We start from the raw sequence: 24,942 nt of genomic DNA, 5'->3' as shown, positions 1-24,942 counted from the left end.
CAAGAGAATTAGTTCATCCATACACCTTCCAATAAGAGGTTCAACCACATGCTTTTGTTCGCACACATCATGAAGTGTCGAAGAAGTCGTAAAAAAACCAAAAGTTTATAGTGTTTGTTTCTCAACTAATCAATGAAAAGGTAGTCACAATCTTTCAAAAAAATAAAAAAAGAGCCCGCTAAGTCGAGAACCAGAAAAGGTAACTTAGGTAAAAATCAGGGCATCCCGGTGGACTGGCAGCTTCAAAGAAGTTGTCCAGGAAAAAATTTGGGATAAAAAGCAACAAAAAAAAGTCATCAAATCCTCAACAAAATTCGTTGGATCTTGAGGCTACATCTGACCCTTTGATTCATCTGATGACCTAGTTTCTATGCAACTTATTTTTAGTTTTTTTAATTGGTTTAATGGGATTATTAACATTGGCCCCAACTCTTTTTGCTCACTTGCACACCTCATACTCATGCATACTCTTTTTTCTTGATTTATTTATTATTCTTGAACTTCTTATTTATTTGTTCAATTTAATTTAATTTCGAATTAATTTTGAGCATGAATAATAAAAATTAATGATCGAGAATTCCACTGATTTATTTTCGCAATAAAATCATGCCTATTTTAAATAAAATCAAGATTTTCCACAATCAAAATAAAATCATTTTCTCAACTTGATCAACATCAAGTCATTTTCAAAATAAACACCTTTCATCATTCTTTTATTTAATCTTAAAACCACTCCTTCATCAATTTCAAAATCATTTCGCCATCAAATAAAAAAAAACATTTTCAAATCGTTTTCACAACGTGTGATCAAATATCAAGTTTTTTTTATGAATAAACCCAAAATCACTTAACTTACTTACTCAAAGCATTTTCATAAAAATGGATTAAAAAGGACTAGATTGACGTAATATCCAATCCTAGTCTCGAATACTTAGGTGCAAGTTGTAATTTCTTGCCCACTAGAGTATTTGTCTTCCTCTTAAATCTATCAAACATGTCTCAATTTGTTTTCGTAATAAAATGGATTAAAAAGGACTAGTTGGACGTAATATCCAATTCTAGTCTCGAATACTTGGGTACAAGTTGTAATAGCTTTCCCGCTTGAGTATTTCTTTTCCTCTTAAAATCCATTGAACGTGTGTCAAACCCTTTTTTAAATAAAATGGATTAAAAAAGGATTAGTTGGACATAATATCCAATCCTAGTCCCCGAATATTTGGATACAAGTTGTAATTGCTTTCCCATTCGAATACTTGTCTTCCACCTAAAAACAATCCAACAAATCAAGTCTATCTTTCCCATCTTAGCGCGATGTCAAAACCTTTTCATAAACGAAAATTCTTCGTCCATTCCGAGACGATGCAAATAACATTTCATTTGTACCATGCACGAGAATTAAGAATGATTTCCGCTCGAATGCGATGAGAATGTAAATATGTGAGATTCCAGATTATGTGGTCCATTATGACGTAATGCCAATGTTCACTTCTCCATGTTTTGGGTAGCAAGCAATGTTTTCCTCTCAAATGAGATTAGGTACCCTTCGCTAAAATCGACCAACCAACTAACATTTATTACCCAGAACTACGTAGCCTTGAGTTCCCCATCGCACTTGGGGATACGTAGGAGCAAGATTATACGTCTCGTCAGACATCATAATAAAAAATTCAAAAAAATATTTTTCTTGCTAACAACTACGTAGCTTTGAATTCCTCATCGCACCTAAGGATACACAGGAGCAAGACTCACAATCTTGTCAAGCACCCTAATAACTATTTTTTAATCCTTTTAATTTCTTATAAATTTTTTATAACTTGAATAAAACAAATAAATGAAATCTAACACTTATTCGCAAATCTAACTAAATGGTTCTCGTTGCGTACAACAGATGAAGGAGTGTTAATACCTTCCACTCGCATAACCGAATCCCGAACCCAAATTTGATTGCGACAACCATTTTCTTTTTTCTTATGGGGTTTTATAGATATTTTCCCTTTCCTTGTGGATTAAATAAACTTTGGTGGTGAATTTGTTATTATTTCGAGCGTGCGAACACCTGTGGTCATTTTTCACGCTGCAACATAGGTGTTTAGAAAATTTAAAGAAAAGTAACAAACTTCTTGCTTTGAATTTTACTAGTTTACTTTGACTGGTTTTATGAGAAATGAAGTGATGACTTATTTTTATGGTTTAATAAATAGAAGTGATATGAAAATAAATAAATGAAGTAGAGTAAAGAACACAAGGATATATACTAGTTCCCCTTTCCAATCTAGGGTACGTCTAGTCCCCTCACATATTGCGAGAGATTTCACTATGTCAGAATTCTTCTTATAGTTCACACTAGACTCTCTTACAAAACTCTAACATAAGTAAGAAAGCACCCCATTTTATATAGTTTTACAATCTTAGAGAAATATTCCCACTTCCTCTCGTACACATATGTTATCACAACATGATAAACAAGTTTACAGCAGACAGATACATATGAGATAAGTTTGTATACATATGTGTTTGACACTTTACAAACCCTTGTAAAAATATTCTCCCCTTTCCTGAAACAATATGATTAGATGATATTTATACTTAAGTGATCAAATAATAGAATGAAACTTTTTATTTGATATAAAAACTATACAGTAGAAAAAGTTTTTATGAATGTTTTGAACACAGTAAAAAATATGTTAGGAAAAATGTGATTTGGAATTTAAAAATTCCTCTATTTATAATGAACCATGAACCTCTTGATTTTCAGAAATAATTGTTGGAAAATTATTATGAACAATTGCCATCATTATGAAAAGGTTTAGAGATGAAGAGATGAGAGGTAATCGATTAACCTAGTCAAAACATTAAAAAATATGAGGAAAAATGGGTTGGTTACCTCCTTACCAAGGGGTTAATCGATTAACCTAAGTGGAAATTTCAAGTTTATTCAAACAAAACCATGGTTAATCGATTAACTTGGTCTCCCTTGCAATATGGTTAATTGATTAGCCTTTTGTGGACTTAGAGAAATTCAAAGTTTACAAATGTCATTTTTGAAAAAATGCATAGAATGAGTTTTAAATTATTTTCTTTGAGCACATAAGGTTTATATCATCAAAACATATTGAACATTATCTTAACTTGATTAAATTCTATTTTCAATGCTTGATTAAAATAATTCTGTTAAACCACATCTTTGAATCTTCCTTACTAAGATACCTGAAACTTATTTTTGAAACTATTATTCCATTTTTGAATATTTTCATTCTTATGTAAATTTGTCTTCATTCATACATCTTAATAAGATGCTTGTCTTCACAATCTCCCTCTTTTTTATGATTACAAATACTTGATGATTGTTGGTTTTTGGAAAAACTCCCCATAGGTTGATTATCTCCTCCTTAGTTCATGAACCTTTGAAATCCTTTGAGTTGATAAACTTTTATACCTAGAGTGAAATGGAAACAAGGTAATAACAAGCATAGAAATCCTTTTCCACCTTTTGACATTATCAAAAATAAGGGAAAGATGGGTAAAATATGAAAGATAAAATCATACAAGATTCAAACATGCATAAGTATAACAATTCAAAGCATAACATTCATAAGAGAATCATACATGAATGATCATTAATCTTGTTAATTCACAAATGAAAGCGTGAATTAAAATTTTAATATAAGAAGAACAAGAATCATTTACATTTGATATATCTTTGAAATATCATTATTTTAACATCGATGATTGCTTAATAATCGTGTTCATCCAATATTCCAAATCCCTCTGTATTGTGAAGAAAGATTCTTTAGCAAGCGATTTTGTAAAAATGTTCGCCAATTGATTATGAATATCCATGAATGTTACTTCAAAATCTCCTTTTAGCACATGATCACATAGAAAGTGATGCCAAATGTCTATGTGTTTGGTTCGAGAATGCATGACCTAATTTTTTTTATGTTAATTACACTTGTGTTGTCGCATCTAAGTGGAATGCATCGAAGATCAAGTCCGTAATCGCAAAGTTGTTGCTTTAGCCATATAATATGAGAATAAAAACTAGACACTACTATGTATTATACTTCTTCCGTACTAAGAGAAACTCATGGTTGTTTCTTACAAGACCATTATTGAAGGTGTGAAAAACACAAGAAATGGAGGTTTGAATTAGGTTTTACAAAACAAAAACTTTTTCCAACTCAAGAACACCACTTAAAAGACAATAACAAAGAGATAAAAACACAAGTATTTTTATCTTGGTTCGCTTGAAACTCAAAGTTACTCCAGTCTACCCACCTAGGTGATTTTGCCTTATACATAAGGTCTTAATCCACTATAATCAACAGATTACAATAATCACAAAGAATAACCTTTGTCTTCTCAAGGATCCGACTATACCCCAGTCTCCTTAAGGACTCACAAAGAATAACCTTCTTTGTCTTCTCAAGGATAACCTCCTTAAGGAATCAAACAAACAATTTGAATAATATTTTGTGTGTGTTACAAGTTGCTTGTATACAAGCAGATTTTACACAAATGATAAACAAACACTTAAAGAAAAACTGTGTACAAAATAATGATAGCTTTTCACAAAGAACAGACTTATTAAAATGTTGTATCACTGACATTATTTCTTCAAGTCTCCAAGTCTCACTTATATAGCATAAGAATAAGACCGTTGGAGGGAAAAATAGGGAAAGCTCATAGAGCGACTGTCTACTGTTGGATGGTGAAAGGAGTGATACTACTCATTGTCCTTCACCCATAAAATCAGTGACAAGTGTGATGTATAGTATTGTCCTTTGCCCATGAAATCAGGTAGTGGAAAGGATATTCGATTTGTATTATATACTATTTGGTCATGTTCCCATTTGATCTTATCTTCAAGTTAATTGGCTTATGATGAAAGTAGATGAAGCATGAAATGAAGAAACATAAATCTGAATTCAGAAACTTCAGAATCTTTAGCTACGCAACATAACTTCGGAAGCTTTCTATTCTTCAGAAGCTTGGTGATCAGAGTCACGTCCATAAGCACGAACTGAGAGAATGTTGCAACAGTAACATATCGTCTCCTCAGAAGCTTCTCAGAAGTGAATTGGCATAGAAGCAGAAAGATTATTGCAGCAGAAATATTGAACATCTTTCAGAACTTCTTATGGTTGGCGCAGAAGAGGAATCAGAACTCATTATTCAGAAATTGATGATGTTGCACTTCATATACTCCAAATCAGAACTAGTTGTTAAAGCTATACAATAATAAACCATTAGGGTACCAAAGTTGTTCTCACACAAATACAATATTGTTATCATCAATACCCAAGGTATAGATGCATAACCAAATCTTGTTCTAACAATCTCCCATTTTTGATGAACAGTTTTGTACAGGGTAATCACAGAAGAATACATCTTACAGAAGCACAAACTCCCCTTGAGATGTATAGTCCTAAAAAGATAAAGTCAAAATGAAAGAATTCATGATTAAACTTTTTGAAGTACCAGAGTAGTTTTCAATTAGAATATAGTTTATCTTTAGAAGTTGCTTGATGTTGTCTAGAGCACTCATTTGTTAACGTCAACATTCCGATGAGCTTCACTTTAGAAGCTTTGTTGAGTTCTTTTGAAGACGCTTTAAAGCTGGTTGTCTTCAGTCAGAACTTGAATTCTGGTTCTCTATGAAATTCTCTTTCAGAGCTAGATTGCCTTTGAAGAGCAGAACTATTTGAAAAGAAATTTTTGAACCTGGTTAAGAATTCTTCTTAAAAACTGGACTCCCAAGTCTGATTACTATTTAGGAAACTCTTCCTCATAGCTAGAAGCCAAAATTATAGCTAGATGCTAGAATTTTATAATTCTTCAGAACTTGATGCCAAGTACCCAATATTCTAAGTTCAAAACATGGTTATTAATTCCTTGAAGATTCATGCGCTTGAATCTGATTTTCAATCATCAGCATGAAGGTTTTACGGACTCAGATAGAAGACCATTTCATAAGAAATTGGTAACTTATATTATGATCTTTTAAACTTCATAAAAGCTTCTGATGTTTGAACTAAGCCATTATGGCTTATGAACTTAACCCTGCAAAACAATTAACAAACTATTGTTTGAAGTAGTTGTTAGTAGAAAACATTAAACAATGTTTGGGTCTTTAGTTAGGAATTTAGGTACATCAAAAATAATTACGCATCTCCCCCTTAGATATATTTATCCCCCTTTGTCATAAATCAAAAAGACATGGACACATAAAGATAATAAAAATAAATAAAGAGAAACAAACACACTTCTCATTGATCATGCCAAAAGTCAGAAAAGATACAGACAGAAGCATAAAAAAAAAAAAAGTTTAACAAATTAAGGTGCTAGGGGTTCTGAGGAGGAGGAGGAAGAAGTCTGGATAGTATCAACTGAAACATCATATCCTGTTTGTCCATACGCTCTTTGACCAATGCATTATCAGTTTTGGTTTCCTCAATGTTCTTCCGAAGCGCATCAGGAATATCTCTAGATGAAGTTGCAGCAGATTGTTGAGAAACAGAGGCTTCAACTTGTTGAATCTCAAAAACAATTATCTGAGAAGAAGTTTCTTCCATGACATAATCCTGATGTTCAGAAACAACTACAACATCCTGAAAATCTTCCTCATTCACTTCTTGAATGACTTCCTTAACCTCTAGAGTAGGAAGACACAACTGGGAGTTTCGTAACTTCCAAATTTTCATTAAGGGAATGAACCCATAACGGAAGTTTCTTTCAGATACGTTATACCCGAAGTTCTTCAGCTTAGAGATCTAGGAATTAATCCACCTTCTATAGGCTTCCCAAGCAGAATCACTTTCATCCGGATTTGCTGAAGAACGATTGATCGTCATTGCTTCATGCAGACAACTTCTTGATTCTGATTCAAACTTCCTCAGAATCTTACCAATGTCGGGAGTAGGTTTGGGTGGTTTGGGGTAAATAACAATGAGGTCTATTTTGGTTTCATCAAGATCAGGACCAAAGAGTGTTGGAAGTGAGGGGAAAATGATTAGAGGTGTTTCTAGATCAGATACTACTGGTTCAGGTTCAAAATTAAACATTCCCTCAGGAGTACCCTCAGACATATGATCTCCAGAATCTCTTGAAGGAGATGTTCTAGGGGTTGTTCTGTTTGGGTTTTCTGTGTGGGGAGCATAAATAGATGGTGGTGGAGTGGGTGGTGTTTGTAACTGTGAAGGAGATGGTGTTGGTGGTATCTGTTGATTTTGTTATTGTGATGGAGTTTCAGAAACTTGAGGAGTTTCAGTAACATGCTCTATAATGGGTGTTTTTGAAGGAGTTAGAGGTAAAATTGGTTCATATATTTGTTGGGAAAATATAGAGATGGGTTGAGAAGTGGGAGGTGGCTGGATTGGTAGGATCCTTTCGGAAACTATAGAATAAAAAAAATAGGAGTGCTAGCTTCGAGAAGCTTACCAGAAGTAGTGTCAGAAGCTCTTGAAGATTGCTGGACAACTCCAAATGTATCCTTTAGAAGCACAACTTTCTGGCGCTCTCTCAGAGGCACCTTATCTTCATCCAGAACGACAACAAATTTCTTCTTCTTCTTTTGAGCCCTTGGAGATCCTTCTCCTTCTGATTCCTTCTTCCTTTTCCCATGAACATCTAGGTATGTTTCTGGAAGATTGAAAGGATCAACTATTGGATCAATTCCATCCTTTTAACAACTTTCCAGATAGTATTGCAAAACCTCTGGAAGATCAATTTAGTAAAGATTGGAAAGTCGTCTACTGGAATTCTCGTTCGAAAGATGTCATCCTTAGAAGGAATGAAATATGGCCTCACAACCTTAGAAATGAGACCCATGCTCTTGATATTCTTCCCATAGAATATATTTCCAGTGTCCTTCACAAGTTCATCAATTAAGCCACTAACCAGAAGATCATCTACCAGACCATTCTCAACTAAAATGTCAGAAATGAGCCTTCCATTGGGGATGAACTTGATTTTTCTCTTCTTCAAAGATCCACCAGTTCTAGATTCTCTGATAGAACCCCTCATGAACTTGAACAAGATAGAAGGGAGTCCCAGCTTGAGACCCTTCTCCAGAAAGAACATCATGAACTTTTGACATGTGTTGACATAGTCAGAACTGTTGGTGATAAGCCTATTTTGAATGCAACCCAAAATTATCTTAAACCATACTATTAGGTTGTTTGTTAAATCCTTAGCACTTGAACCTTTATCATCCTCAAGATTGGTTCCAACTTTGAAGATGACAGGAACTATAGCTGCTTCTCTCTTAGCATTGATCTTGGCACTATGAATTATTTTACCTTTACCATTGTGAGAGATTAAGTCAATAATGGATTTCTCAATAATGACAATCTTCATGTCCTTAACATAGGAAGTTATTGTTTCCTTTTCTGTAGTGGCATACACCCAAAACTACTTCACCAAAACTAGATACACATGACCAGTTAGTCTTTCAAAGAAATTCTTCCATTTTTGAAGTTCCAAAGTTTCAGAGAAGTCGAACCCACTGTCTTTCAAATTATTCAAGTCCATAATCGTTTCACAAAACACCATTAACTCACTAACTGGAGTGTTTAGAGTCAACTCAGGGATCCCTTCCCTGACGGGATAGTTTTCATAAGCCATTGAGTGACTGGGAGAGAGTTGTTGTTGGATTTATTGTTATGGAGCAGCCATTGTTGAAGATGAAGGAGATTGAACTGTTGAAGAGAGGTATTTTAGGTTTAAAAGATTAAAGTGTGAGAATATTGTGTGCGTAGTGTGAAAATGTGAGTGAAGTAGGTTTATATAGAATTTTTTTGCAATGATGACAAGGTAAAGATACGCAGTCATAGGGAGAAGCGTAAGAGTTTTTAACCTAATTCCAAGAATTGCGAAACCCAATGTGTCACGCTTTCATCACGCATGCTCAGAAAGTGGAGCAGTTGTCACCACTTAGAACCACATGAAATCAAACAATATGACAACCATTTAATACAACAACTATTCAGAATCAAGAAGACAAATCGATAAGATTACTTCTGATCAAAACCTTTCTGATTCATGAAAACTTCCTTACTTCAGAAAGCTCATGTTTCAAAGTGAATAAGTAAGATTCTCAGAATTTAATCTAGAATTATAAAACATTTTTTACCAGGCCAATTCCTCGTCCTTGAGGATAAGGCTTCTGCTTATTTCCTTTTGCGCTTGGACTGGAACTAGGAATTGTGTAATACCTCAAAATTTCCCCCCTCATTCATGCATTCATTTTTAGTTCATTTAACATTTCATATTGCATTTCATCATGTCAATCGGAATTAGATCCAAGAAGCTTGAATATCATCCAAGACACTTTGTGGGTCCTATCTGGGTGATCAGTCAACACAAGGGAATGACTTGAGATACTTCCAACATGTTCAAATGGGGTCTATTCATCAGTCAAAACGTTAATCTTGAAGGAGCAAAAGTTTGTTCATGAGCTGTCATGCTCGCTAGGCGAGCAGAATGGGTCGCCTAGCGAGTTCCAAGAAAAGCCACCAGAATCACCTATGCTTAGAGGAATTTCTTGAACTGTCATGCTCGCTAGGCGAAGCCCACACGTTTTGAAAAAAAAATAAAAATAAAAATAAAAATAAAAATAAAAAAAAAAAGAAAACGAAAAATAAATAAATAAATAAATAAATAAATAAATAAATAAAAATATAACAGAAAAATCTTGGACTTGGACCTCTCTCATTTGAGCCCACAAAGCCACGAAAATCAGGTTATAAATTCTAAAAAAAATTCAGTGGAAAAACCCTAGAGAGATTCTAACTAATTCAGAGCAACCTCCAGAGACTGAAGGGAACTCATCTGCAAAGAACCAATTCCCTCTCATATAAACCCTAAGATGGTTCTGCAAAGCCAACGGTGCAATTCAATTTCAATCGATCCTCCCCAATAAGGTATGCCCTATTTCCACTACTTTATACTTTCAACCTGAAATTTCTGAATGTATGAGGTATTATGGGTGAATTTAGAAGAGTGGGTATCGTTAGGTTTTGCATGTGGGCACATGTTTTAGTATGTATGTCATGTCTTGATGTGTGGATCCTTGCCCCCTGACTTTGAATTTTGATACCCTTTTGATGCATATGTTTGACAAGAGGTTTAGGCCTCCTACACTTGGTTGCTTTTTGTGAGCTCTTTTTGTGAATTTTAATGGCATGATTCATGTGGTTACATTTTGATTTGGGGCAACTCTTGATTGCACCCCATCTTGTCACTCTAACCTGTTTGTTGAGTTTTTTTGTGAGGGCTCACATGACTCCTGAAAGGATAGCTTGCTTGGCATTCCACTTTATTTGTGGGATACCATTTGGAGATTTATTCCGATTACCTGTATTGACTTGCTTTCTTTGATGGTGCCAACTCGAGAGATCTCTGGGTTTCTTATTTCTTTAGCTGTTATTACTTCGGATCTTTATCCGTGTGGTGGATCTCTTGATCCTTTATCTTTCCCGCATTTTACCGCTTTCTTAGCTGGAAGACCTCAATAGGAGGCAATGTTTTCTTTTGTTTGTTTACTTTTGTGCCCAAAGACCTCCAAAAGGAGGCACCAGTGCTAAAGACCTCCACGAAGAGGCAATTGACGGATAAAAGGGATTAGTAATCAATCCCCTATTATTCAATGTGTCATTCTTTATGCTTGCACTACGTATCGATGCTTCAGAACAAAAGCCCAAGATCTTTTGTCCGGTCAGTCAGTGGAGAGGGTTCCACCTTTCTGAATCCCCACTTTTTGTCATGAGCTCACCCTGTCCAGGGTTAAGAGCTATGAGGTCTTATCCTCATTACCCTTTTGATCTGCTCACCCTGACGTTCAATGTCAGTGGTTAAGAGCCCATTTGATTACCTATTCCATGGCTTGTTTGTCGAGGTTGATATGACCCCTCTTGACTAAATCCCTACCCATATATGTTTGAACCCCCTTGTTGGCATTTTACTTTATGCATGTTTGTTTTGTATGGTGTGATCGTCTCCCCATAGGATTGCTAGGCTTCGTATAGTCTCTCGTTTGCATGTCAATTAAGGTAGCACTGTTCCTTCGTCTAGGACTTCCTTTTTTGCATGAGCATTCCTAAAACACAAACAAACTCATTGATTTTTCTTCTCCTAAGAACACGTTAACTCCTTCTACTACAGGCGAGTAAGTCTCCAAAGGTCGAGCATCCGGTAGATTACGTAGTAACGTCGTTCATCTAAAAAACACAACCCTTAACCCGTAGTTAGCCGAACTACGGTTTGCTCTGATTCTCATTCCAGATGAGATACGTAGGCATAAGACGCAATGTCTTAGCGAGCACACTCCTCTTTAACCCATAGGTAGCCGAGCTACGAAGACTCTGATTCTCATATTCAGATGAGATACATATGCAGTGGATGCGACATCCGTGCGAGTCATTTTCTTTTGACCCTTCTTTTAGTAGATAGTACACTAGATAAACCCATACCCTTTAGACAAGAACAACAAGAGTGGATCCCGTAGAGTACTACGGATGTGTAGGGGTGCTAATACCTTCCCTTCGCATAATCGACTCCCGAACCCAAGATTTGGTTGCGAGACCTTGTCTTTTCCTTTCCCTTTTCCAGGTTTACTTAGAGCGTTTCCTTTCCCTCCTTTGGGATAAATAACGCACGGTGGCGACTCTTTTGTCATTTCTTTCTCGCCGGTTGTTTTTTCGCATCGCCTTTTTCAGGTTGCGACAGCTGGCGACTCTGCTGGGGACCCTGGTTTCCCTGAGCGAGTCCCTTCTAGCTTTTGTAGGTTGTTTGTTTATTGGGTGTTCATTCTTTTGTACAGTTATTTATTTTTCAGCATTTACCTGCTTCATTGCATTGTGTACATATCATTGCTGTATCTGTTGGCTCTGTTGTTGGTTTGTTTGTTTGTTGGGATGGGGTGTTCTATGAGAGATAAGCCCATTACCCAGGCTTGAGTTTACACACAGGTTTTAGAGTGGATAGTCATGAGGCTTGCGTGGCGTGTTGCTACATTAAGTCGTTCATGAAGACCCACACCCAGACGAGGTTTCTTTTGGATATATTCTGTCCTACGGGTGTTCCGTAACGGCATGATGTTCCTCTAGAAATCGTCGACTTTGGTGACCATTTCCCGAGAACTCAGTCGAGGCCTCTCCTCCGAGACGTGATTATGTTAGCTCTGGTGGGTGCATTCTCGCTGATCAATCCGAGGACCCCGAGACTGGGAACTTGCTATTAGGATGTCCTGTTGAGGGGAGTCAATGAAGGTCTTTTATCCCATAATAATGCCAAACCTTCAGTGGTAAACGTATTATTCTCGACTGAAGGGCTGAAGCTGACGAACTTTTGTTCTTAAAACCTACCAGTAAGGGGCGGGCTAAATTCAGGAAACCTTAACCTCCAACCAACCCGGTTTTCTGGAGCAGAGCTTTGATCTTGTATTATATTCTTCTGTGGGTTTCTCTTCAGACAGTGCAACCCAATAAATATTCAAGCAGATACAGCAACCTTGATTTGCATGTCACTGCATTGCATCACATCATTTCGCATTCATATCATTTAACACATGTTTATCTATTCCCAGGGGTTCATATCTTCTTCTTGATTCTAGTCGGGGTTTTTCTTCTTATCAAATGTGAGACTGGAATCAAGGGGCTAGAATACCCTTTGGAACTGATAAACATGTCATTGCATTTGCATATCCATCAGCATGTCTTGCATAGCAGGTACCGCTGCGGTGTTCTCATATTATTTGGTGTTCCACTAGCAGGATAGCTGACCCAGGCATTCACCGGTACGGTACCCGCAGAAACCACCAGAGAGTAATGGAAAGCCTACAAGCAGAGCTCGCCGAGATGAAGATCCGCATGAACCAATTCATGGATGTGGTTCAAGGGGTGGCTCAAGGACAGCAAGAGCTCAGGCAGATGATGCAGAGGAATCCCGCCACTACTCAACCAGAGACGTTGACTGATCCTCCAGCTGGAGATGTTAACGGACCCAGTGGACTGGGGCCTACCCCGATCCTACATGTCACCTCCGGTCAACAACCCGACCATGATGACCAGGAGGATCAGTTCCCCTTGGTACAGGAAGATTTTGGTATGGGTCATGGTATGAACCCTATGTTTCGAAGACTGGAAGAGAGGTTGAAGGCAGTGGAAGGACAGAATCCTATGGGAGTAGACGTTGCTGACTTGGGATTGGTCCCAGGCGTGAGGGTGCCACCGAAATTCAAGGTCTCGATATTTGACAAATACAGCGGCAACTCTTGCCCGAAGACCCATGTGCAAGCCTACTTCCGTAAAATGGTTGCATACTCTGACGATGAAAAGTTGCTTATGTACTTTTTCCAGGATAGCCTAGCTGGGGCATCCCTGGAATGGTATATGAGGCTGGACAGAGCCCACATCCGCTGCTGGAGGGATTTGGTTGAGGCTTTCGTGAAGCAGTATCAGTATAATGCAGACATGGCTCCGGACAGAACTCAACTTCAGAATCTGTCTCTTAAAGGCAATGGGTGCTTCAGGGAATACGCTCAACGCTGGAGGGAGACAGCTTCTCGTGTTCAACCTCCTATGTTGGAGAAGGAAATGGCTAACATGTTCATGAACACTCTGCCCGGACCTTATTTGGAGCGCCTGGTGGGTTGCAATGCCTCCAACTTTGCTGATGTAGTCTCTACCGGAGAGAGGGTGGAGAATTACCTGAAGACATACAAGACCCAGAGTGGAGGTGGATCTTCATCAGGGGAGAAGAAGCCGTTCATTCAGGGACAGAAGAGGAGAGAAGGGGATGCAAGTGCCATATCTTCTTATCAGAACAAGGATAACCGGAGGAATAACTTTTAGAACTATCATCAACAACCGTATGTTGCGGCTGTGACCATTCCAGCTGCAACACCACTACAACAACAACAACCCCAGCGTCAACCAGCTCAGTACCAACCACAACAACCGGGTAACAGACCCGCTTATCAACAGAGGCAAAGGACGATGGACCGGCGTTTCGACACTCTTTCAATGTTGTACGCTCAGCTACTTTCTAGCCTTCAACAACTACAACTTGTGCAGTTACGCACTCTGGCTCCTCCCGTTGGTAGACTTCCAATGGGTTAAGACGCCAACGCTAGGTGTAGCTTCCACTCTGGGGCACCTGGCCACAATATTGAGAACTGCAAAGCTTTTAAGCACGTAGTTCAGGACCTCAAAGATTCAAAGGCCATCGACCTTGCACCGGCTCCGAATGTCGTCAACAATCTCATGCCCCAGCATGGTGGTGCAAATGTTAATATGATGGAAGGGGAAGCCAAATCCGTCAAAGATACGTTGAAGCTGAAGACTCCGTTGTCGGATATCAAGGGATACTTGTTGAAGGCCGATGTTTTCCCCGGTTGTGGGAAGGGTTGTTTGGATTGTGCTACTCATAGTGGAGGTTGTTTGAAGCTACAGTAGGGTATCCAGGTCTTGCTCGACAAAGGTATCCTCTAGGTTGAAGATTTGTCTGTCCAAGAGTCTGCGGAAGGGGTTGAGAAAGAGGTGGTTGAAGATGCTACTGATGAATTCGCAGATGTTGTTCCTACTGATTCTGTAATCCATGATGTAATTGAACTTGATTCCGATGTTTCGGATGTGTGTACTTCAACGCCTCAGACTCGTCAGGGGCCGATTACTTTCTCAAGTGCTGGCATCATTCAATATGGCCAGGTCTTTGGGGTCAACGATGAAGATGGGGAAAGCGATTGCAACATCGATAACTGGGTGCGTCCGAGGATCCCAGGTGAAGTCATCAACAATTGGTCTTCTGAGGAGATTGTCCAAGTCACTTTTCTGAAGGAGTAATTTTCTTTGTTTATTCATGCATATCTAAGTCTTACGTTCCGCCCAGGGCGTAATGACTCATTGTAGGGCTCATCTATGTGGATACTTGCATTTTTTATCATAAATAAAGGACTTCTTTTTGCATTCAAATATTTTGTTCACTGTTTTTCAATTTTTGCAGTTTTCAAAAATCAAAAAAATATATTTGGCAATGTTTTGTTTAGTTTTCATTCCTTGTTCACACTCATAAGCACATACCATCACTCATGCAGATGCACATCACCGGGTCCTATTGATAACAGTTCTGCTATGGCTCGCTTCGACTTTGAAAATCCAATCTTTCAAGCTGAAGAAGAGGGTGATGAAGACTGTGAACTCCCTGAAGAACTTGCCAGGTTATTAAAACAGGAGGAAAGGGTCATTCAACCGCATCAAGAGTCTGTTGAAGTGATTAATCTTGGCACCGAGGACGTCAAGAAAGAAATCAAGATAGGGGTTGCTTTGGAAGGCGATGTGAAGAAAGGGCTGATTGAATTGCTGCAAGAATATGTTGACATCTTCGCTTGGTCTTATCAGGACATGCCAGGGCTTGACACAAATATTGTGGTACACCGTTTGCCTCTCAAAGAAGGTTGTCCTCCGGTCAAGCAGAAGCTCAGAAGAACAAGACCAGAGATGGCTGTCAAGATAAAGGAAGAAGTGCAAAAACAGTTGGATGCAGGGTTTCTAGCAGTCACAAATTATCCGCCATGGGTTGCAAATATCATTCCAGTACCTAAGAAGGATGGAAAGGTACGGATGTGTGTTGACTATCGGGATCTGAACAGAGCTAGTCCTAAAGATGATTTCCCATTACCTCACATCGACGTTTTGGTGGATAACACAGCTCAGTTCTCGGTATTCTCCTTCATGGATGGCTTTTTTGGCTATAATCAAATTAAGATGGAACCAGAAGACATGGAGAAGACAACATTCATAACCCCATGGGGCATCTTCTGCTACAAGGTGATGCCGTTTGGTCTGAAAAATGCTGGAGCAACATATCAACGAGCGATGGTGACTCTTTTCCATGATATGATTCATCATGAAATCGAGGTTTATGTTGATGATATGATTTCCAAATCTCAGACGGAAGAAGAACATTTGGTGAATTTGCAGAAATTGTTTGAGCGTTTGAGAAAATTCAAGTTGAGGCTTAATCCGAACAAGTGTACTTTTGGGGTGAGATCTGGAAAATTACTGGGTTTTATTATTAGTGAAAAAGGGATTGAGGTGGATCCGGCCAAAGTGAAAGCGATACAGGAAATGCCTGAGCCAAGAACAGAGAAACAAGTCCGTGGTTTCTTAGGGAGGTTGAACTACATTGCAAGGTTCATCTCTCACCTAACAGCCACGTGCGAGCCAATATTCAAATTGCTGAGAAAAGATCAGGCTATCAGGTGGAATGATGATTGCCAAAGGGCTTTCGAGAAGATAAAAGAGTATTTGCAGAATCCTCCTATCCTTATGCCTCCAGTCCCAGGGAGACCGCTAATTATGTATTTGACAGTACTAGATAATTCCATGGGTTGTGTTCTCGGTCAACACGACGAGACAGGTAGGAAAGAGCATGCCATCTACTACCTGAGTAAGAAATTCACAGATTGCGAGTCGAGATACTCGATGCTTGAAAAGACGTGTTGTGCACTTGCATGGGCTGCTAAGCGGTTGAGACAATACATGTTGTCTCACACAACCTTATTGATCTCCAAGATGGATCCAGTCAAATACATATTCGAGAAGCCAGCTCTCACCGGAAGGGTTGCTCGTTGGCAAATGGTACTGACAGAGTACGATATCCAGTATACATCCCAGAAAGCCATCAAAGGGAGTATTCTGTCAGACTATCTTGCTCAGCAGCCGATTGATGGTTATGAGCCGATGAAGTTTGATTTTCCAGATGAAGACATCATGTTTACTGATGAACTGGTAGTTGATGACAAGCCCTGGTATCACGACATCAAGTGCTTTCTGAAGAATCAAGAGTACCCTGCAGGGGCATCCAACAATGATAGAAAGACTTTGAGAAGATTGGCAGGCCGATTCTTCTTGAACAAAGACGATGTGCTGTATAAGAGGAACTTCGACATGGTTTTGCTCAGATGCGTGGATAGACACGAAGCAGACATGTTAATGCAGGAAGTTCATGAAGGCTCCTTCGGTACTCATGCCAGCGGACATGCAATGGCTAAGAAATTGTTGAGAGCAAGTTATTACTGGATGACCATGGAATCTGATTGTTTCAAATATGCTCGAAAGTGTCATAAATGCCAGATTTAGGCTGATAAGGTACATGTGCCGCCAAATCCTTTGAATGTGATGTCTTCGCCGTGGCCTTTTGCTATGTGGGGCATCGATATGATTGGAAAGATTGTTCTGACTGCCTCCAATGGGCACCGCTTCATCCTTGTTGCCATCGACTATTTCACCAAGTGGGTCAAAGCAGCATCGTTCGCGAATGTCACCAGACATGTGGTTGCCCGATTCATCAAGAAAGAAATCATTTGTCGCTATGGGATTCCCGAAAGAATCATTACTAATAATGGTTCTAATCTCAACAACAAAATGATGAAGGAGTTGTGCCAGAACTTCAACATTCAGCATCACAATTCTTCCCCTTACCGCCCTAAGATGAACGGTGTTGTTGAAGAGGCAAATAAGAACATAAAGAAGATTGTGCAGAAGATGGTCGTTACGTACAGAGATTGGCATGAGATGCTACCCTTCGCCTTGCATGGGTACCGTACTTCAGTACGTACATCGACCGGGGCAACCCCTTACTCCCTTGTGTATGGTATGGAAGCAGTCCTACCTGTTGAAGTGGAGATTCCTTCTCTAAGAGTCCTGTTGGATGTCAAGTTAGACGAAGCTGAATGGATTCAGACAAGGTTCAATGAGTTGAGTCTTATCGAAGAGAAGCGAATGGCAGCCATTTGTCATGGGCAGTTGTATCAGATTCGGATGAAGAGAGACTTTGATCAGAAAGTGCATCCTCGATGCTTCCAGGTCGGAGATTTGGTGTTGAAAAGGATCCTTCCTCCTCAGACAGATCACAGGGGCAAGTGGACTCCTAACTATGATGGACCGTATATTGTCACCAAGGTTTTTGATGGTGGGGCCTTAATGCTTGCAACGATGGATGGTGAAAACTTCACTTCCCCGGTGAACCAAGAAAATGAAAAAGGTTCGGGCAAAAATTAGGGATTAAAAGTGAAAAGATTGTACACCCGGTAAGTTGAAAACCTGAAAAGGCAACTTAGGCAAAAATGGGTATCCCGGTGGATTGAAAACCCGAAAAGGGCGATCCAGGCAAAAGTTAGGGATTAAGCGAATGACTGCGTTCTGAGTAGTTCTGAATCTCATCTCGTGTCAATGACTGGAAACTTTTGAAGGATAGGAAACAGTCCAATCACTCTTTCAGAAAGCTTATCATCTGGAGGATCTTGAAGATGAGCAAGTCATAGCAGAATTGGAACCCAATAGAAATCCATTTCACATTGCCATTAGATTAATGTCTGTTTTTATCTGTTGTGCGATTACCTCTTTCCAGGGATTGCTTCCTGATGTAAATGCCTATTCAGAGGCTGTTCAATCAATAAAATCATGTTATTCAGTATATCTCTGTTTTCATTTTCATTTTTCTGTTTTGTTTGCAAAAATGACGTCCGAATTTTTTGATAAACATTGCATCATGACACATAAGAGCTTTACAGGTACATGCTTAATAAACATTTAAAATTGCTGTAAATTTTAAGTGCTTTGGATCGTCTATTCAGAACAGGTACCCTCGGGGCATTTCCTTAAAATCCCCTGTAGATGATCGTGAATGTTTTCCGCCAACAGACGAATTCGGTATCTTATCCCTGCAGAGCTGATCAGAGCGTTGGATTCTTCAATCCCCAGCAGTTTCTCACCACGGTACCTCCCCCCCCAAGCGGTGGTTTCAGATTATATACTCTCCAGTAGAGTTGACAGTGTCAGACTATATACCCCCAGTGGAGTTGACAGTGCCAAACTATATCTTCCCAGCAGAAGCGGCTGCTCCTCAGAGTTCGAGGCCAGATCGATAATCCCAATGCCAGATCCATGGTTTCTTTCCTTGAAGCAGAACCTTGGTACCGTCTCGGTGTTTGATTCCCCTGCTGAGTCATCTCTCGCAAATCGTGGTTTCCAGAACCACTATCGCTTTCCCCAACAACAGGTTTTCAGTGCCGTTCTCTCCCCAGTCAGAATCTCGGTATTTCGTCATTGCTAGAACACCGTGTGGCGGGTCATTTCCCCACAGAATTCTTTGCGCTGTGCATCTCCAGCAGCCTTGTCAAGGCCCAGAAGATGGTGATCATTTCCCCAGCAGATCCCCTTGTCTCAGCTTGGCATTCTACCCAGCATTTCGCATCCCTGCATGTAGAATCATATTGCATTGCATCCTCCTAAATCGCGTAGCATTTCCATTTTCATGGAGCATTACACCATTGAAAAATTCAAACATACGCATGTAAGCATAAAACATTCTCGGTATCCCAAGTGATAAGCCAGAAGTTGTTTCCAGTACTCAGACTGAAGATTGTTCATGACTTACCTTTGTTATCCCCAGCAAGTGTCATTGGCCCATACGCCGCCTCTATTATCATTCCCTATTTTTGCCGATGCTGACAGACATGAAGTTTCCAGTATTCAGACCGAAGTGGCGTTCAGGCCAGTTTTCCGATGTTCAGACCGAAGAAGTTTCCGACGTTCAGGTCGATGCAACTTGTGGCGTTCAGGCCAATTTTCCGATGTTCAGATCGAAGAAGTTTCCGACGTTCAGGTCGATGCAACTTGTGGCGTTCAAGCCAGTTTTCCGATGTTCAGATCGAAGAAGTTTCCGACGTTCAGGTCGATGCAACTTGTGGCGTTCAGGCCAGTTTTCCGATGTTCAAATCGAAGAAGTTTCCGACGTTCAGGTCGATGCAACTTGTGGCATTCAGGCCAATTTTCCGATGTTCAGATCGAAGAAGTTTCCGACATTCAGGTCGACGCAACTTGTGGCATTCAGGCCAGCCTCTCAGTGTTCAAACCGATATTAATAATCTCATACCTCCCGATGTTCAGATCGAAGTCATTTCCGGTATTCAGACTGATGAGCGGCATTCAGGCCATGGTTTTTTCTGTGTTACCATTTATTTTGGTATCCAGGTTAACATTCTTTTTCGGTATTCAGACTGACTCTCACCGTACCAGACGGATTCTTCTTTCAAGACCACCTATTTGCCGATTATGACAGGCATTTGTTACTTTACTTCACTTCAATGCAAAATTTCGGGCTTTTATTGTATTCAATCCCTTGATACCTCGAAAGCACGAAAGCCGTTGATATCTTCTTTTCAGGTCTCCAGTTGATTGAATAGGGGCAGCTGTAATACCCCAAAATTTACCCTTCATTTTTCCTGGAAGCATACGCTTTACACCTCATGCATGCATTCATTTTTAGGTCATTTAGCATTTGCATTTCATCATGGCAATCGAAATATCTTTAAAAAAAACGGAAAAAAAAACGAAAAAAAAAACGAAAAAAAAAAAAATAATAATAATAATAATAATAAATAAAAAATAAAATAAAAAATCTTGGACTTGGACCTCTCTCATTTGAGCCCACAGGTCCACAAAAATCAGGTTATAAATTCAGAGTTTCAGTGAAACAAAAGGCAAATTCTATTCCTATTACCCTAGCTGGAAAAAGATAGTGAGAGAAGAGCTAACAGAGTTCAAAGCAGCCTCCAAACCCTGAAGGGAACTCAACTGCACAGAATCACCTCTGCCTCACATAAACCCTAAAAGATTGTTTTGTAAATCTCACGGGTGCAACTCAATTTCAATCAAGCTCTCCAATCAGGTTTGCCCTTATTCCCATTACCTTTGAGCTTTGAATTTGAATACTCTGAATGTTTGAGGTATTATGGGTGAATTTGATACCATTTTGATGCATGTCTTTTTTGTGAATTTTAATGGCATGAATCATGTGGTTACATTTTGGTTTGGGGGCAACCCTTGATTACCCTATTTTTTTGTCTCTAACCTGTTTGTTGAGTTTTTGTGAGGGCTCACATGACTTTTGCAGGGATAACTTGCGTGGTTTTCCACTTTATTTGTGGGATACCGCCTGGAGGTTTCATTCCGATTACCTGTACTGACTCACTTTCTTTGATGGTGTTTAGCTGGGAAGGATCCCTGGGTTTCCCATTCCTCTAATTGCTGTTACTTCGGATCTTTATCCGCGTGGTACTTTTACATTTTTCCCGCATTTTACTGCTTTCCTAGCTGGAAGACCTCGATAGGAGGCAATGTTTTTGTGTGTTAATTATTCTTTTTTTTACAGGTTCCTTCGTCAAGGACTGCTTTTTTGCATGAGCATCCCAAATCCTAACCCTTCATTGATTTTTCTTCTCCTATACACACGTTTACTCGTTCTAATACAGGCGAGTAAGTCTCCAAAGGTCGAGCATCCGGTAGATTGCGTAGTAACATCGTTCGTCCAAAACCCAATCCATAACCCCGTAGTTAGCCGAACTACGGCTTGCTCTTATTCTCATTCCATATGAGATACGTAGGCATAAGACGCGATGTCTTAGCGAGCACACATCCCCCAACCCCTAGGTCAGCCAAGCTACGAAGACTCTGATTCTCATATTCAGATGAGATACGTATGTAGTGGATGTGACATCCGCGCGAGTCATTTTCATTTAACCCCTTTTTTTTAGTAAACAGCACAAGATAAACTCACACCCTTTAGACAAGAACTACAAAAGTGGATCCCGTAGAGTACTACGGATGCGTAGGGGTGCTAATACCTCCCCTTCGCATAACCGGCTCCCGAACCTAAGATTTGGTTGCGAGACCTGGTCTTTTCCTTTCCTCTTTTCAGGTTTACTTCGAGTGTTTCCTTTCCCTCCTTTGGGATAAATAACGCACGGTGGTGACTCTTCTGTCATTTTCTTTCGCCGGTTGTTTTTTCGCACACTGTATTTTTCAGGTTGCGACAACACCCAAAACTGATAAGGAAGTCTGAGGATTCCTAGGTAGATTGAACTACATCTCTAGATTCATATCTCTCCTTACGGCCAATTGTGAGTCAATCTTCAAACTACTTTGAAAGGATCAGGCCATCATTTGGAACGACGACTGCAAAATGCTTTTGAGAAGATAAAGGAGTACTTGTAAGAACCTCCTAATTTGATGCCTCCTGTTCCTGGAAGACCTCTAATCATGTACCTTACTGTTCTTGAAGGATCCATGGGATGTATCCTCAGCACCTGAGACGAGACTGGTAGGAAAGAACACACCATATACTACTTAAGCAAGAAGTTTACCGACTACGAGAGTAGATATTCAATGCTTGAGAAGACCTGTTGTGCACTCGCTTGGGTCCCCAAATGCCTTAGACGGTATATGATCACCCATACAATGTTGTTAATATCCAAGATGGACCCAATCAAGTATATCTTCGAGAAGCTTTCTCTAACCGGTAGAGTAACCCGTTGGCAAATGGCTTTAACTGAGTACAACATCCAAAATGTCACTCAAAAGGCCATTAAAAGGAATGTATTGTACGACTATCTTACACATCAACCTTTGGAGGACTACCAGTCTATGCGCTTTGAATTCCCGGATGAGGATATTATGCTTATAAGAGACTGCAACATACCCAGCCCCGAGGAAGGACCAGAACCTGGATCTCGATGAACTCTTGTATTCGATGAAGCTTCTAACGCTCACGACAATGGCATTGGGGCAGTCATCAACTCCCCAACTGGTTTCCATTTACTCTTCACTGCAAGGTTATGTTTTGAATATGCCAACAATATGGCAGAATACGAGGCATGTATCTTTGGAATTGAAGTTGCAATTGATCTTAGGATCAAAGTTTTCAAAGTCTACAAAGACTCAACTTTGGTCATCAGCCAAGTCAAAGTCGACTGGGAAGCTCGATATCACAAAATTATCCCTTACAAGGAATATGTCTTGAAGCTGATCCCATACTTTGACGAGATTACATTCAACCATATTCATAGAGAAGAAAATCAGCTGACTGACTCCCTGGTAACCTTGTCATCCATGTTTAAAGTCAAATGGAAAAATGAAGCACCAACTTTCCACCTCGACTACTTGGACGAGCCTGCCCACTGTTTGGTAGCAGAAGGCAAAGCCGACGGTCATCCTTGGTTGTACGATATCATGAAGTTCTTGGAAATCCAGGAGTACCCGGAGGATGCATCAATCACCGATAAGAAGTATCTTCGGAAGTTGTCATCCAAGTTCTTCTTAAGTAGAGTGGTACTATACAAGAGGGATTATGATTCAGTTTTGCTTAGATGTGTGAACAAGCAAGAAATAAACCAAATAATAATGGAAATCCACGAGGGATCCTTTGGGAAACACGTCAGTGGACACACCATGGTAAAGAAAATCTTGAGGGTCGGTTATTATTAGATGACCATGGAGGTTGACTGCTACCGCCACATCCAAACATGCCATAAATGACAAATCTATGCCGACAAGATCCACGTGCCACAAATGCCACTCAATTTCCTAACATCACCTTGGCCTTTTACCATGTAGGGCATTGACGTGATCAGACGAATTGAGCCAATTGCCTCAAACGGACAACGCTTCATCTTAGTAGCCATAGACTACTTCACTACCTGTAGCCTGATGTGCTCTCTAAATCTCATATGTATATATCTACTTCAGGTATTCAAACCTAGCATGAGTTCCCCGGTCTTATCCAACTCCTCATTCACCTCCGCCTCCGCTGGGTCATCCCCCAGATAATCTAGCATCATCACGAGTGCCTCATCTTTGGTAGTCCTCCCATAATCTAGGAGTATCCCCCTGATCGGAAGATGTAGTAAACACAACACATCGTCGAGTGTGATAGACATATCACCAAGCGGGAGGTGAAATGACGAGGCTTCAAAGTGTTATCTCTCCATGAATGCATTAAGCATCTCCTGGTCGATTGTAGTATAACTGGTCATGCATAAGTCCTTCAACCCAGATAAGGACAAAGCAACCTGAAACCATTCCTTATTCGGATAAGGCAATCCAATAATCTTTCGCATGTGGTTAATAAACTTCAGTGGATTACAGTCTTGAAAAAAATAAAAAACAGTGTCACAAATTTGTCAACTAAAATAAACGTAAATTAAAAAGAATAAAGACAACTAATGTTACCTCTATGTCCCAGATATGTATAGCAGTATGGTCTGGGTATTAAGGCAGTAGTGACAAATCTACATGGCCTCCTCCAAATGCCCATGGCTCAGCATCCGCAACAACCTCACCCCTTATAGGTGGCACTAACTCAACAACATTAGTAGTAGGAGGTGGTAGTGGTGCCTCCGGTACCACTGATGACTCTGGTATCTCAGGCGACTAAATAGGTGAAATATGGAGCCTGCAGGAGGATGGAGGGACATATGTGCCGGTAAGTGAATCTCATCTCCTGTGGGAAGAAGAACATGGAGAAACATGATGATAACACACAAGCCCCATAAGTAGATGGCTCTGCATGGCCAGAGGGATCAGGAGTATCCGAAACTTGATAACTCTTCTCCTACCACATTGATGTGTGTTGTTCAACCTTTTCGTGTCTCTATTTATCGTGTCTATCAATCATTATGCCTATAAGTTAAAGTAAAACAGACAATTAGTGCAAGCACACAACATCATAAACAAGAAAAAACAAACAAAAATAACAAAGAAAATTCCGGAGATGCATCTCCGGCTGCTGAGAAAATAAAATATTAAAAATTTTAGAGATGTATCTCCATAATTTTTTGTAACTCAGCAACTGCATCAATGGCGGCAATGCAGGCATGGAAACCAAAAAAATATTGCATTGATCATCATTTTCAGTCAAATATCATGTTTTACACTATATCAAAACTATCAAGCATCTAATTTCTACTCATTTCCTAACTTATACATCAATTTTTACTCATTTACACAAAAACTCAAAACTATCAAAAAACTTACAATTTTTCACTTTACTTTAGTGTTGGATAATGTTTATGATGTTGATTGAAGTTCCTTTGACCTTGGT

The sequence above is a fragment of the Lathyrus oleraceus genome, chromosome 6, assembly GCF_024323335.1.
Source record: "Lathyrus oleraceus cultivar Zhongwan6 chromosome 6, CAAS_Psat_ZW6_1.0, whole genome shotgun sequence".
In the NCBI taxonomy this organism is placed as follows: domain Eukaryota; kingdom Viridiplantae; phylum Streptophyta; class Magnoliopsida; order Fabales; family Fabaceae; genus Lathyrus; species Lathyrus oleraceus.
Note: the sequence above shows the minus strand (reverse complement) of the source record.